General features: G+C 38.0%; 1 pseudogene; it reads right to left on the reverse strand.

The window, feature by feature from the left end:
• Positions 1-7,523: 7,523 nt before the first annotated feature.
• On the reverse strand, positions 7,524-8,200 carry LOC118833925 (annotated as a pseudogene).
• Between the last annotated feature and the right edge of the window lie 6,038 nt (positions 8,201-14,238).

The following is a 14,238-nucleotide window of genomic DNA, read 5'->3' on the forward strand; positions in this document are numbered from 1 at the left end:
AGAGATTGTTATTAAAATTAGTATAATGCTTTACACACTGAAATATTTGTTGAATGAATGAATGAATGGAGTTTTCTTTTTTATGGTGTTTTATTTTTCCAATTACATGTAAAGACAATTTTTAATATTAACTTTTATAATATTTAGAGTTCAAAATCTTTCTTCTTCCTCTTCCTGCTCCCTAAGATAGCAAAGAATTTGATGTGTTATATATGTGCAATCATGTAAAACATATTTCCAGTCATATTGTGAAAAAAGAAACAGAACAAAAGGAAAAAAATGAAAAAAAAAGTGAAAATATTATGCTTCAATCAATGCATTCAGAATCCATCAGTTCTTTGTCTGGATGTGGACAGCATTTTCCATCATGAGTCTTTTGGAATTGTCTTGGATCATTGTAATGCTGAGGAGAGCAAAGTCAATCAATTGATCACCACACAATATTGCTGTTACTGTATTCAATGTTCTTCTGGTTCTGATCCCTTCACTCAGCATTAGTTCATGTAAGTTTTTCCAGGTTTGTCTGGAGTCCACCTGCTCATCATTTCTTATAGCATGATAGTATTCCATTGCATTCATATATCACAACTTATTCAGCCATTTCCCAATTGATGGGCTTCCCCTCAATTTCTAGCTCTTTGCCATCACAAAAAGAGCTACTATAAATATTTTTTTGTACATGTAGGTCCTTTTCCCTTTTTCATGATCTCTCTGGGATACAAACATAGTAATGGTATTGGATCAAAGGGTATGCACAGTTTGATTGCCCTTTGGGCATATGAACTGGAAGTTGTCAAGTGGCAATTGGATGTCTACCTGTCATGGAATCTGTTTCTGTTTAGCTTCAAATTGAACTAGATAGCTTCTAATGTCTCTTCCAACTCAGAGATTCTCTGATTTTTGTGAGTAAAATATATAGCCTTTCATAAACAATGGCACTGTTGCTAACCCAGTGCTATGCATCTCGAGGTTGTTGGGTTTTATCCCCAGTAGCAGTGATAATTTCATTGGGACATCTATACTCTCTTGTCCACTATCCCCTCTATATGACAGAACATGTTTGTGAGACAGCAGGGAAGAATTAGAAATACACCAGAACTTTGTTCTCACCTAACCTGCGTTAAAACCACAACTGTGGAGTTGCTACCTATCCAAACTGTTATACTTGAATTAGGTTAACCGAACCAGGTAACTTTAATTACAACGATGGGAAGGAAAGTTTTCAAATTAATCGCACAAAAGGAAAGAAAAACACATATTGAAAGTTCTTCATTATAACCAATTTTATTTTTTTGGCTTTTGTACAAGTGGCTGACCCCTGATTTGGAACAACTTCACATGGTGATTTTGCCTGCTTATAGTATGTTGCACATATCTATCCCACTAGAAATGTGCCATAAGATAGAGAATTTCAGTAAAAGCATCTCTAAATGGCAGAGCTATAATTAACATGGGCAAATGATACTTTGCTCTAGAATATCAACACTCAAGGTGATATCCTTCCTCATCAAGAAGCTGTTCATTTTCCCTGTGCAGCTGTGACCCCCTGCCCTCCAAATTTCTTCATCATAAAGCACTCCTCCCCCTGCCCCCTGAAACTGCTATTGTCTCCAACCCCTACAGGGATGAAGGATAGACTACCTCCTACCCTGGGGAGGAATGGTATTCTACACCATTACCCATATTCCTGATATTTTAGCAGCTAGATGGCTCAGTGGATTGAGAACTGGGCCTGAAGTTGGGAAGACCTGAGTTCAAACCTGGCTTCGGATGCTTATTAGCTGTGTGACCCTGGGCAAGTCACTTAATCTCTGTTTGCCTTAATCCACTAGAAAAGGAATGGTAAACTACTCCAGTATCCTTGCCAAAAATTACCTTCCCAGACAGTATGGTCCAGAGGATCAGGAAGAGTAGGACACACAAATGAACTGAAAAAAACAAAAATAAAAATATTCCTAGCTACAGATCTTGCCAAAGCAAGCTACAGACTGAGGACAGTGTATGAAAAGATGGAGAAGCCATCCTTTTGCCTTGGTATTCTTTTGAGAGAATATAATTTCAGAAGGCTGAGGCAGGATAGAGGCTATGAGCTGGTTATGTGTACCCCAGCAGGAGGCCTCCTTGAGTTTTATTTTTTGTTTCCCTGACGGCTTTATGTTTCTTTTTAGTCATGAACATATTTGGGCCCTCCAAAGCATGGGACCCCACAGGGATTACCCCTATGGCTCTATTCCTTTATTCTCGGAACTGTTCTGAGTATGTCTGCTCTGATGACCTGTGTTGGAAAGTGATTTAGCATTTGTTGAGTAGAGGGATTCTTTGGCAGGTTAATCACTGAGGTTCTTGTATTGAAAAAGAAATGGAAAAGAGAAAATTTTACATTAAAAAAATTACAGTAGAAATTAACAACAACAAAATATTCCATTTCTTTCCCTCCGACTAATGCTCCTATATTGCAAATAAACTGGAAAGTGTAATGACTTGTAAGTTGCTTATGTCAGGGGTGCCATGGAGAGCAAGGCAGGAATCCCCCGCTTTTCAGGACCTTAAATAACTGCCTCGCAGCACATTATTTAAACTCCAATGTTCTGGTTTGTAGATGATATTAAATTGGGAGGAAAGGTCATCCATGAAAAACAATAGTCAGGTAGGGAAGGAATTAGATCACTTAAGTACCTGAGCTAATAGATAGCAAATTCAATGCAGATAAATGCAGAATAATGAGTCTTGAAGAATGTAATAAAAGGACATAATATCTGCTTAATGGGGAGGTACTACAGGATATTGACCTGGAGAGAGATATAAGTTATTTTAATAAAAAAATCCAATATTAAAGACTATTTGGTTCCATTACTATTAGAGAAACAAAGTATGTTTCGTTAGACCTTACCTGAAGCACTGCATTCAATCTAATCACCATATACTCCAGGAAGCATATTTAGAATGAGTCTTAAAGGGACAATTTGTAGAACAAGCTAAATGAAAGCACATTTCATAGACATAAGTTTAGAAGCAATTACAGGGAAAACTGACCATGTTCTCATTGGGAAGTCAGAGGTGTTAGAGAGGGCTAGAACAAAGGGTTTTCAGAGCTTAGATGGAGAGAATATCACATTACTAGGACAGAGGTGAGCTGCTCATTAAGTCTACCTCTTGTTCTTCAGTGTTTCCCTTTTATCAATGGGATGACAATTCCATTTCCATTAGCTCCTGCAGCAATTAGGAGGGACAGTGGAAGGCTTATGCAACAGGACAGCTTTTCAGAGAAGCTCACTCTTGTTCCTTGGCCCATTTGCATGACTGAAACAGCAACTTGGATTCATTAGAATCCTTCAGGTCAGACAGACTTTGTTCAACTCATCTCAGCTCAGGTCCTAAGCTACAAGGTCTATTTCTTTTAAGGTATGGACCTCTTTTTAGTCCTTTCCCTGTCATCCTCTCTGGATTCCATGGAAATACTATTTAAAAAGCCAAGAGAGCAGCAAGCAGCCTAGCAAATATCAATCAGAAAGGGAAGTGGGTTTGAGGTAGAGGCTATCTCGTTGCCCTGTGAGTAGTTGGTGTTTTCTTTTTTCTCTCTTTCTCCCAACATATCTTTCTGGAACATGAACATGACTTATGACATGACAGAGAGGAATGAATGAAGCGAACCCAAAATAATAGTCCAAGAGAGGTAGTCACTAATTAGGACAGCATGATTAAGGGCAGAAATTTCTCCAGGACATGGCCTCCAATGTTTTCCCAGGTGAGTGTGTGATGGTGGTTGGGGGTGGGGTGGAGTTGATGAGGTGGTGGAGGAGATGGGCAGAGAATAAAGTATAAAAAGGTTGGTTGTGATTTTTGTTATTATTTATTACTTTATACATAAGGAAACTAAGTCTGTAAGGGGTAACATGACTTTTTCAGTTACCAAAACACAATATCAGTGCTGAGAGTAGAGGACAAGTCTCACTTATTCCAGCACATATTCCTAGGTGATATAGAGGGATTGGCGTGGGGTCACACTAGTCTATGGGTTTATAGGAACCTCTGATTTAAAGCTGTAAAAGACTCTAGATATCATATATTCCAATTATTGCATTTTCTAGGTCAGGAAACTGAGGCACAGGAATGAAAAGTGATTATATCAATCTAAGATGAAATAGTAAGCCACAGAGCTAGGAGCCAAAGCCTTGGGTTATTTTTATTTCTAAAAGAATATACTCTCAGGTTTATAAAGGGGAGTATGATAAAATATTGAAAAGAAAAAAAATTACTTTGCAGTTTTAAATGTAATTTAGGTTTTAAACCTGAGATGTTTTGTGAGTAGCTGTTTAGGTGTGACTCCTAATTGGAGAGGATGATAATTCACACTGAGTGCGTGCATGGGGTATGAGGTTGGTGGGAGGGCAGTGAAGGGGAGAGCCCTTCTTGGTCAGTGCTTTGAGGGACACACATAATTCCAGACTCTCCTTTTGAGGAGATACTCATGGACAGAGAGAAAAGACTCTGGGGAGGGCCAGACATGTAGAAGAGCCAGCATCTTATCAGATATCCTGATTTCCAGCTTCCCTTCCTAGAGACTTCAGGGAAATTCTTTTCAGGCGAGATCAGGGTCTCTCTCTCTGTTGAGGTGATACATCTCACTCCTGCTTGAGAGAATTCATTCACCTGGTATATTTTCTGGTGTCTTCTAATTCCTATAACTTCTTGGATTTCTGTTCACTATTTGCTTGAATAAATAATTGGTTTTATTTTCTATCAGTTGGATAACTAGGTTTACTAGCTATTCACCATGTCATTATTCATTTTTTGGAATATGCTTGTTTTATTAACATTATGCTTTAATAAATAACTGGCTGTATCTAAGAAAATTAAGCCTCTGTTTACAGCAGCTCCAAACATTCCATTCAATTCCCCCCATTTTGCAGGCATTTAGTGTAAAACAGTGAGTAAAATGTTGACCCTGACCTATCAAGTAATTATTCTTCAACGTGAAAGTAGAGAATTATCCTCATATGATCAAAGGTATTCACAACGATCAATCTCTTTCTAGGTTCTAGATTCTATAGCATTGGTTAAGTTACTAATGGGTATTGAACATTGTAAGAAACTTGCAGATCATTTCCAGTCTTTTTGCAGATTTGCTAACTCCTTTGAAGGTGATCTATTACATCTTCCATATTCTTATGAGTTGCCACTTGGCCTTCACTCTGGTTTAAGGATAAGAAGAAAGGATTTTTACTGGAGCTGAGGCTATGATGGGCCAAGAGAAAGAAAAGCCTTTCCCAAGGTAGCCAAAGGAGTGCAGATCACCCTCTGAGGTATGATCTATCAAGTCTAATTATTCTCCAGAACTGGGCACTAAGGTCATGCAAAAATGATTCAGGTTTGTTGGTTGCAGCATGTCTGTTATACCATACCACTGGCTTATTAATCAGAGGGTCAGGGCAGTGTAGGGGAGGGGAAACCCTCAAGCCGCCTTACAATCTCTGAGAATGAAGATCTCCCAATGAAAATCACACAAGCATTTGCAAACGAATTCTGAATGCTGCCCCTAATCCATGCTGCTTCAAGGACAAGGTTGTATGCTCAATTCTTACTATGGATCAGAGAGATGTAACCTTTGATATAATCTAACATTTGGAGAAAAGGAATCAGGTCTGTGAGTTGTTGTTTGTCTTATGTTTTTGAAGAGGACAAGTCTGGACAAGTGTGTGAATTGGATTTAAGTGAGACAGAGTTGCTCTAAGTAAGTCATCAGCCTTTCTCTCTCTTCCAGAGTCATCAAAGTCCAGTGGCAAGACAAGTCAGGAAGACTGGCAATGATCTGGGATGGTGTCTTCAATGTCTGATCAAGCTCTAAGAATTCCACAGTACTTGCTTCAGCCACCTTCATGGACATTAGGGAAAAATGCTCCAATTCACCCATTCCACCAATGGAAGCCTTCACATGCTTTGGGTAGACCCCCCTCCAACTAACTGACTGGGTTTGAGGCCCACCAGTTACCCTCAAGCTGGTAGTTATGCCAAAATGGTTTACTGTGGTGTGGCCATTATGCGTTCTACATTTTCTTGGAGCTACAGGTGAGAATTGAGTGCCAGGTAGACACCAAAGGTGGATTAACATCACTGAAAAGGGCTTACCAAGCCATCACACCAGAGGTCCTGGTTCTCTTTGAATGCACCATACACCCTCTGAGTATAAGTTTTAGAACTCCTTCCTTACTCATTAAGAGATAGCAAGCAAGAAGCTAGTGGCTTTATTGCATTTGAACTCAAAAACAAGTTGTTTCTCTATACCAGCAATATTTATGGAGATGAAGATAGATATTATTCTAGTCCATCCCCTCTCTCCAATCTTAGAGTCCCTTCTCTTGTTCTTCTCCAGGCAAGAATCAAAAGCTTCATTTAGAGATTAATTCATTAATTCATTAAGTGGCCAAGATTCCAGAGATATTGATCAAGACCTTTCTGCCAGGTGACATCCTTTGTGAACACATATAAACTACTGTAATGTTAATGGAATAGGGAGGTCTTCCCTGTACATTAATAGGCCTATGTGACCACATATGTTCAATCACAGCTGTAATACATCTTGAGTTACATATAGCCCACTAGGGGAGGAACTTGCCTAAGGAGGAACTTGCTTAAAGTACATATACATATATGTGTGTGTGTATATATATATATATATATATATATATATATATATATATATATACACACACATATATACATATACACATACATACATACATATATATGTATATGTATATATTATATATATGCACACATACATATATATACACATATATACACACATATATACACACACATATATACATACATATATATATATATATATATATATATATATATATATATATATATATATATATATATATATGTATGTATGTATTATGTATTCTGAGGTTGGTATTTTGCTTTGGGGATTCATTTATGAGAAGGACCTTTTGATTCCCTGGACAGGACTCTGAGTACTCGTTTGATCAGAGCCCTCCACTACTCAGATGTATCTGTGCTCCCCTGATCCAGTGGTATATGTAGGTGGTTGTATTACCTTGTTCAGACAGCTGGCGCCCTGTCTGTTGGACTTTGCACTAATTTCTCTGCTTGTATTTTCTCCACATTCAGAGTGCTGACTTTTTTCCTTGAACTAGTGAATGTAATTAAAGTAAGATTGTTGACCCCTTTAAAAGTTGCTTTCCTTTAGGAAAAGCAGATCAAAGAGCCTGTGCTAGCAGGCCATCCAGGGTGTGCCAAGGTGCTTCCTGTTATACCTATCTGGCCAGCATACAGCCTAGATATATTTTGTCTTTTTTTAGTTTTATAACAAGTTTATTTACAGAGCAATTATACAATTTCATTGGGTAATATCAAGCTATTTACTTATCACATTTATGAGGAAACTTTCCAAGCCATAAATATTGCTGCTATTTTGATTTATAAACCTAAAAAAAACATCACAATGATATATTTTTATTTTTCAAACTTTAAAAGGTCTTATTTTAGACAAATTCTTAAACTGGTTTATAGCCATCAGCCCTTTCTACTTCTGTGTTTGCTTCATCTCTTGAAAGTTTTCCAGAGCCACCGCCTTCATCTTGTAGTTCCATTAGCTTTTCTAATTCAAATTTGGGCTTCTTGAGCATCTTGATTTTTTGGATAAATACATCATGGAGGGGGTAAATGGACTGGCAAGCCTTTTCTATATCTTTTCCAGTGCTGTCTGGAATTAATTTATTGACAACTTCTTTCAAGTCATTTGTCTGCACCTCCCAGTTCATGATTTCCATCATTTTCTTACGAATCTGACAGACCTTTCGGTGCTAGGCATAAGAGGTCTTATGGATCTAGTTGTTGTGCTTTTTGGTAAAAACAACCCAAAAGAGTCCATGGAAATTAGTCAAGCAATTTTTACCCTGAACATCTTTAGTAATTAACTTGAATTTACAAAAAACAATCTCATCATTCTGCATATCAGCAAGGTGCACTACAAAAACTTGACCTTTGAGACCATCAGAGGCAATTTTTGTTACTTGGATCCTTGTAACTAGTGTCTTGCCAATATTGGAATATTGAACATAGATGGTGCTTTTACATCATACCAATCCTTCTTCAAAAATGGATCAACTATTTTCTTCTTGGCTCCTTTTTGGCCACCTTTGGTGAGGCACTTATTCTTGCCCACCACCATGATCCTGCTCTGAAAGCCAAAAGGTATACTTTGTCTTTTAAGGCACAAAAACCAATTCAGAAAGAAATCACCAGTAGTAATACATTCATATATAAAACCAGTAATATCTAAATTATACTTGGCTAAGTGTAATCACAGTTTTTTTAAAGTCCATAACTTGGTATAGTATCTCAGGCAAACTGAGGCAAAAAGAAGCACATACTCAAATGACTGTGCCAACATTTCAGATGCACAGAGCCTGTGGTCAACTAGAATATTTTAAACAGAAAAAGAAGTGTTTATTAGTGTTGATGTAATGAAAATGGTCAGTTGCTCCTGAGTTTTTACACACAGGCAAGGTGATAAAGAAAAGCAATAGAGTTAAGACTTCATTACAGAGAGAGAAGAAAGAGAGAGAGAGAGTGAGAGAGAGAGAGAGAGAGAGAGAGAGAGAGAGAGAGAGAGAGAGAGAAACTACAAGTATAAAAAAGAATAAATGAAGCTATAAGAAGAATGTACTTGAACAGCCAGATGGTGCAGTGGATAGAGCACCTACCTGGAGTTAGGAGCACCTGAGTTCAAATCTGGCATCAGACACTTGACACTTACTAGCTGTGTGACCTTGAGCAAGTCACAATCCCAATTGCCTCGCGAAAGAAAAAGAAAAGAAAAAAAATAAATGCACTTAAATTGTTATTTTATAAAAGAATATAGGAACAGGAACATAAAATGAATACAAAAGATCATCCAAAACCAAGAATCCTTGGACCTTTCAGTTAAACTGTAAGTGTCCCAAACTATTTTAAGAATGACAAAATATTTAGTTTTAAATTTGTAATTCTTCAATTGAGGTTTCCTTCAATACACATCTTCCAAACAAGATGCCATTATTCTCCTATCAACCATGAATGGTATCATTTCTATAAATTCTTTGACCATTTCTGCTATGATCACATCAATGATACTAACCTTATTTCTGAATTTCACATCATAAAATTTGTCAGCTGATTCAAATAGTTCAGACATAAATGTAGTTGTAATAAACTGAGCACGTACAACAATTTCCATAATCATGTCTGATGCAGCCTGTGTTGAACTTCCAAAACCTTATTTCTAGTGAGCTAAGGATTTCTCGTCCCTCTATAACCCAATGCCCAAGTCACATGGTATGTGCTTTGTAAAGACAAAGACCAATTTTGAGTGTCTGCATTTCAGTCCAGGAGATGTCAAAGAGATATCCATTCCCTTGGACATCTCCTGGACTGTGGCTATACTTACAAGGTAGGAATGTGTCTGTAATCATTCTATAATTCAAATGTTACCCATTAGTCCTTGTTCTGCTCTTTGGGAACAAGGAGAATGGGTAATTTCTCTTCCATAGGAGAAACATTAAAGTACTTGAAGCCAGTTCTATCCTGTCTCCCTCTGGACTGGTGGTAATCAAGGGATCTGGATTTAGTTTTGGCTCTGACACTAACTGCATAATCTTGGACAAGAAACCACCTATCTGAGCCTATTTTCTCATCAATAAAATTGGTGTGATGGTATTTGTACTACTGAACTTATACTGATGAAGAAAGGGTTTTATAGATTTTAAAGTGCCATAGAAATGTAAGTTAAAAATGTTTTCTTCATAAAGCCGAATACTTCTGAACCAATTATGGTCCACGGTTTTAAGTTCCCAGTACAGTGCAAGGGAAAGAATGTTGAATTTGGAGTCAGAGCACCTGGTTAAAATTTTGCCTCTGACACTTAACTATAGTATGATTTTGGACAAGTCACTTAACCTTCCTGGGCTTCGGTTGCCTTTTCTTCAAAACGAGGGGATTGAATTCGATGGCTTCTGAAGTCCTGTACAATTCTTGATCCTATGATAGGATCCTTTGTCATTCAACCTTTCTGGCTTTAGTTTCTTTAGCTGTAAAAAAAGAGAACTGAGGAGCAGCTAGGTGGCACAGTGAGTAGAGCACCTGGCCCTGGAGTTAAGAGGACCTGAGTTCAAATCCAACCTCAGACACTTGACATACTTACTAGTGGTGTGACCATGGACAAGTAACTTATCCCCAATTGCCCTGCCTCCCCCCCTCCAAAAAAAGAGGGACTTGGACTATTCTAACTTGAAGGTCCCTTTCTTCTCTCCATTAATTATCCTATGAGCCCTAACAATTATAGTTATCCCTTTTCTAAATCAGTCACTTGATAGTGAATGTCCCTCCTCAAGTTTGACAACCAGGAATAAACTCAATGATTTGGGTGTAGTCTGAAAAGAACATAACAGGGATATTTCCTCTCATGTCCTGAATGTCTCTGAATGCAGTATAAAATTTCCTTAGCATTTTTAGCTCTGCCACATCACAATGCTGCTTCATAATTAGCTTTCAGTACCCCCAAATGCCTAGGTGGCTTTCAAATAATTTTTTTCCTATTCACATATCCCCTGTCCCATACTAGAAAGTTTGTTTTGTTTCTTAAAAATGACATATAGGATTTTTTTCCTTATTAAATTGACTATTTTTAGCTTTAATTCCTCATTCTAGTCCATTATGACCTTTGAAGATGCCATTTCTGTCTTCGAATGTATTAGCTATCCCTTTCCCTACATGGCATTTCCAGACTTAAAAACTCATGTCATCTATAAGATCATTATATTGATGACAGAGGTGGAGCCAAGATGGTGGCTGGAAAGCAGGGACTTGCTTAAACTCTCCCCCAGGTCCCTCTAAACACCTGTAAAAAATGGCTCTGAACAAATTCTAGAGCTGCAGAACCCACAAAATAGCAGAGGGAAGCAGGGCTCCAGCCCAGGACAGCCTGGATAGTCACTGGGAAGGGTCTATCGCACAGAGCTGGAAGCGGAGCAGAGCGGAGCTCAGTGTGGGCCATGCCAGGACCAACGAGACCAGGAGCCAGACAGAACAGGTGTTAGGGCCCTGAATCATTGAGCTGTGGCAGTTACCAGACTTCTTAATCCACAAATGCCAAAGACAACAGAGCAGGTTAGTGGGAAAAACTGCTGATCTGCTGAATTGAATGAAAGGAGTGTGTAGTCAGCCCCAGCCCTGGGGTGTCGAAGTGGTGCAGTTCTGGGGCTGCTTCCAGAGCTACAGGGCTGTTGTTTCCGGCCGCGGGCCCACCTGGTGGGAGGAATTAAGCTGCAGATCAGAGCGGGAGTGCAGTCTGCTTGGATCTGGGTCATGGTCGGGGTTGGCGGTTCTTGGGGGAGGAAGAGAGCTGGTGTGGCAGATCTTGCTGTGTAGATGTAGCTCTGAAAACAGCAGCACAGCCCCTAAAACTTGAGACAAAGTATTCTCTACTCTATGAGCAGTCATACACTGATAAAAAGCTCAAGGGTCAAGTAGTTGTCTGGGAACATGAACAGGCAGTGAAAACAGACTCAGATTCAGACTCAGACTTTGGAATCATTATATTGATGACAAAATATTCAAGCAAAGACTGTCCAGAGAAGAGTCCTTCGGCACTCCAGTAGAGACTTTTGACTTTGATACTAAGCCAGTAATCAATACTCTCTGCATCCTGTCAGTTAACATTTGTAAACTCACATAACCTTATTATTTTCTAGTCCAGATCTCTCATTATCGTCAATATGGACACTGGGAAAGATTTTTAAAAATATAGGTTAATATCACTAGCCTATATTTTGAATAAAAACATTGAAAATTTGGAAGATAACTGAGGAGGCATCAAGTGCAAGCTCTGCCCAAATCTCGTATCCCATCTGCAACACTCCAGTTGAAGATATCTAGCTTTCACTTGAAGATCTCCAGTGATAGGAAACACAATACTCCTTGGGTCAGCTATTCTATTTTTGGACAACTCGAAAGAATTTTCTATGTTGAGCCCAAATCTGCCTCCTTTAAAAATCCATCCATCAATCATAGTTCGTACTTATAATATTAAGTAGAACAAGTCTAAGCCCTCTTCTATATGAAAACAGAGGTCCATGGTAATTCTGGACATAGACAAACACATACATACATATAAATATATACACATATATATACATACTAGTCTACCTTGTACTCTTGTCACAAATGTTCCCCATTATGTCTTTTAAGCCACTCTTCACCTGTAACTGATATCAGTGTACTGTGGCATAGTATCAAATTTGAGGCTGCAAAACTTCCCCTCAGTAATTAGATTAAAATGTAATTAAGAAATGTTTAATAAAATAAATAAAAATAAAATACAGCATAGTTAATATTAATTTGTAGTTTTCTAAGTCAATATATGATTTCTATTTGAGTTTCACACCACTGCATTAGTATATTTAGCTCTACATGAATCTTCCATTGTTTTTTGGGTACTTTATAATTTGGTTTAGTTGAAGATAGTGGGGTCAGGGTTCCATGACTGAAAGGCGTGCAGAACCAATGAGAAAATATTCATATGAAAGATATAGGATTATATGGAATCAAATAATTTGTAATCATAGTAAACACAATTTGCCAAATTCAAACTAATATTGTCTTCTACTCAATTCTGTGCATGTGTGCGTGTGTGTGTGTGTGTGTGTGTGTGTGTATGTGTACATGCATTTATATACATGTATGGGCTGGATAATATGTTTTTCATCCTTTTTAATTTTTTCCATTTTAAATAGTTAGACCAATCTCTCTTACATTGTTCTGTATAAGTGAGGAAGCTATATTGTATTCCAGGGCTTAATATTATGAGTCATTGTTAGCCAATAAGCACTTATATGTACTTACTATATGCCAGCTACTGGGGATCCAATAAAAGAACACCATGCCAGGTGCTGGAGATTCAAAGATAAATATATTAAACAGTCCCCTGCCTTTAAGAACTTTACATTTTCTTGGAGGGAGTGTGTGTGTGGGGGAATAAATACTCAGAAAAATAATGTGCATATGAGTGTGCACACGTGTGCCCCCCCCCCCCACACACAAGCACAATAATTTCCTTTTTGGAGAATGCTAGAAATTAGGGGACCACAAATACTATAGGAGGTGGTATTTGAATTCATTTTTGAATGAATGAATAAAAAGGCATTTATTAAGCACTGTACTAATATTCAGGATACATATTGAAAAACTGAGAAAGTCATTATTCTCAAAGAACTTACACTCTAATTAGAGAGGTCAAAATATAAAGTTCAGCTTCGGGGTGGATGAAAAGGCCCAGAATTAGAGCTACAGTGGAGATGACAAGGCCTAGGGGGGACCTAGAATTTACCACTAAGTCATATGATAATGTTCTGTTCTACAAGATATGGAAGGAAGGTAGATGGTCAGATGCAATCTTAGGATGCAATGGCAGAGTAGAGGGTAAGGCCAGATGTTCCTCCGTCCCACCAGGAGGAACAAATTGGTGATCCTATCTCACTTAAGCAGTGTAAGCAATCAAACATTCTCCAGATTATGTTCTAGGCACCCCTGTCTAGGGAGAAGTTGAAGGGAAAAGACAAGAAAGTGTCCTTCAGCAGTAGCAGGTATTACTGTCTCATAGTCAACCTCAATAAGTTAAGTATTCTATTAGGAGAAGTAAGAAGAATGTGCATTCTAGGCATGGAAAACATAAGCGTGGTAGAACTATATCTTGATATCTTATTCCATACTGTTTTTTTTAATTCTCAAATGCTTTTTCCTGTTTTATATGGCAATACTGCTAATAGCTTTCCATTATCCATCTCAGTAAAGTTTTGCAGGCGAGCTTGGGTAGGACTTTAAGCCACTATTTCCCTTGGCTGCCATGTTTTGTAGTCTTGACTAAGGGATTAAGGACTATTTTCTGGTTCTTTTGGGTTCCTGATTGGAGAGACTTTTCCATTAAACTCCTCTTAAACAGGTTAACAGAGTCGGTGTTTACTTTTGTACCTTTCTTATTTTTCAAAGTCAAAGGCTTGCTTAAATAATTGGAAAGTGGTACAATCACACAGAATGTCTTATATTTATCCTTTCTTCTTTATCATTTGTGTTGATTTTTCCTCTAAGTAAGGGGTAAAAGTGGACATAGACAATGGATTTTAAAAGAACTGCCATGCCTATGAACACTCAATGCTGTCATGTTCATTTTGTGTA

This window comes from Trichosurus vulpecula, chromosome 1 (genome assembly GCF_011100635.1).
Source record: "Trichosurus vulpecula isolate mTriVul1 chromosome 1, mTriVul1.pri, whole genome shotgun sequence".
NCBI classification, from domain to species: domain Eukaryota; kingdom Metazoa; phylum Chordata; class Mammalia; order Diprotodontia; family Phalangeridae; genus Trichosurus; species Trichosurus vulpecula.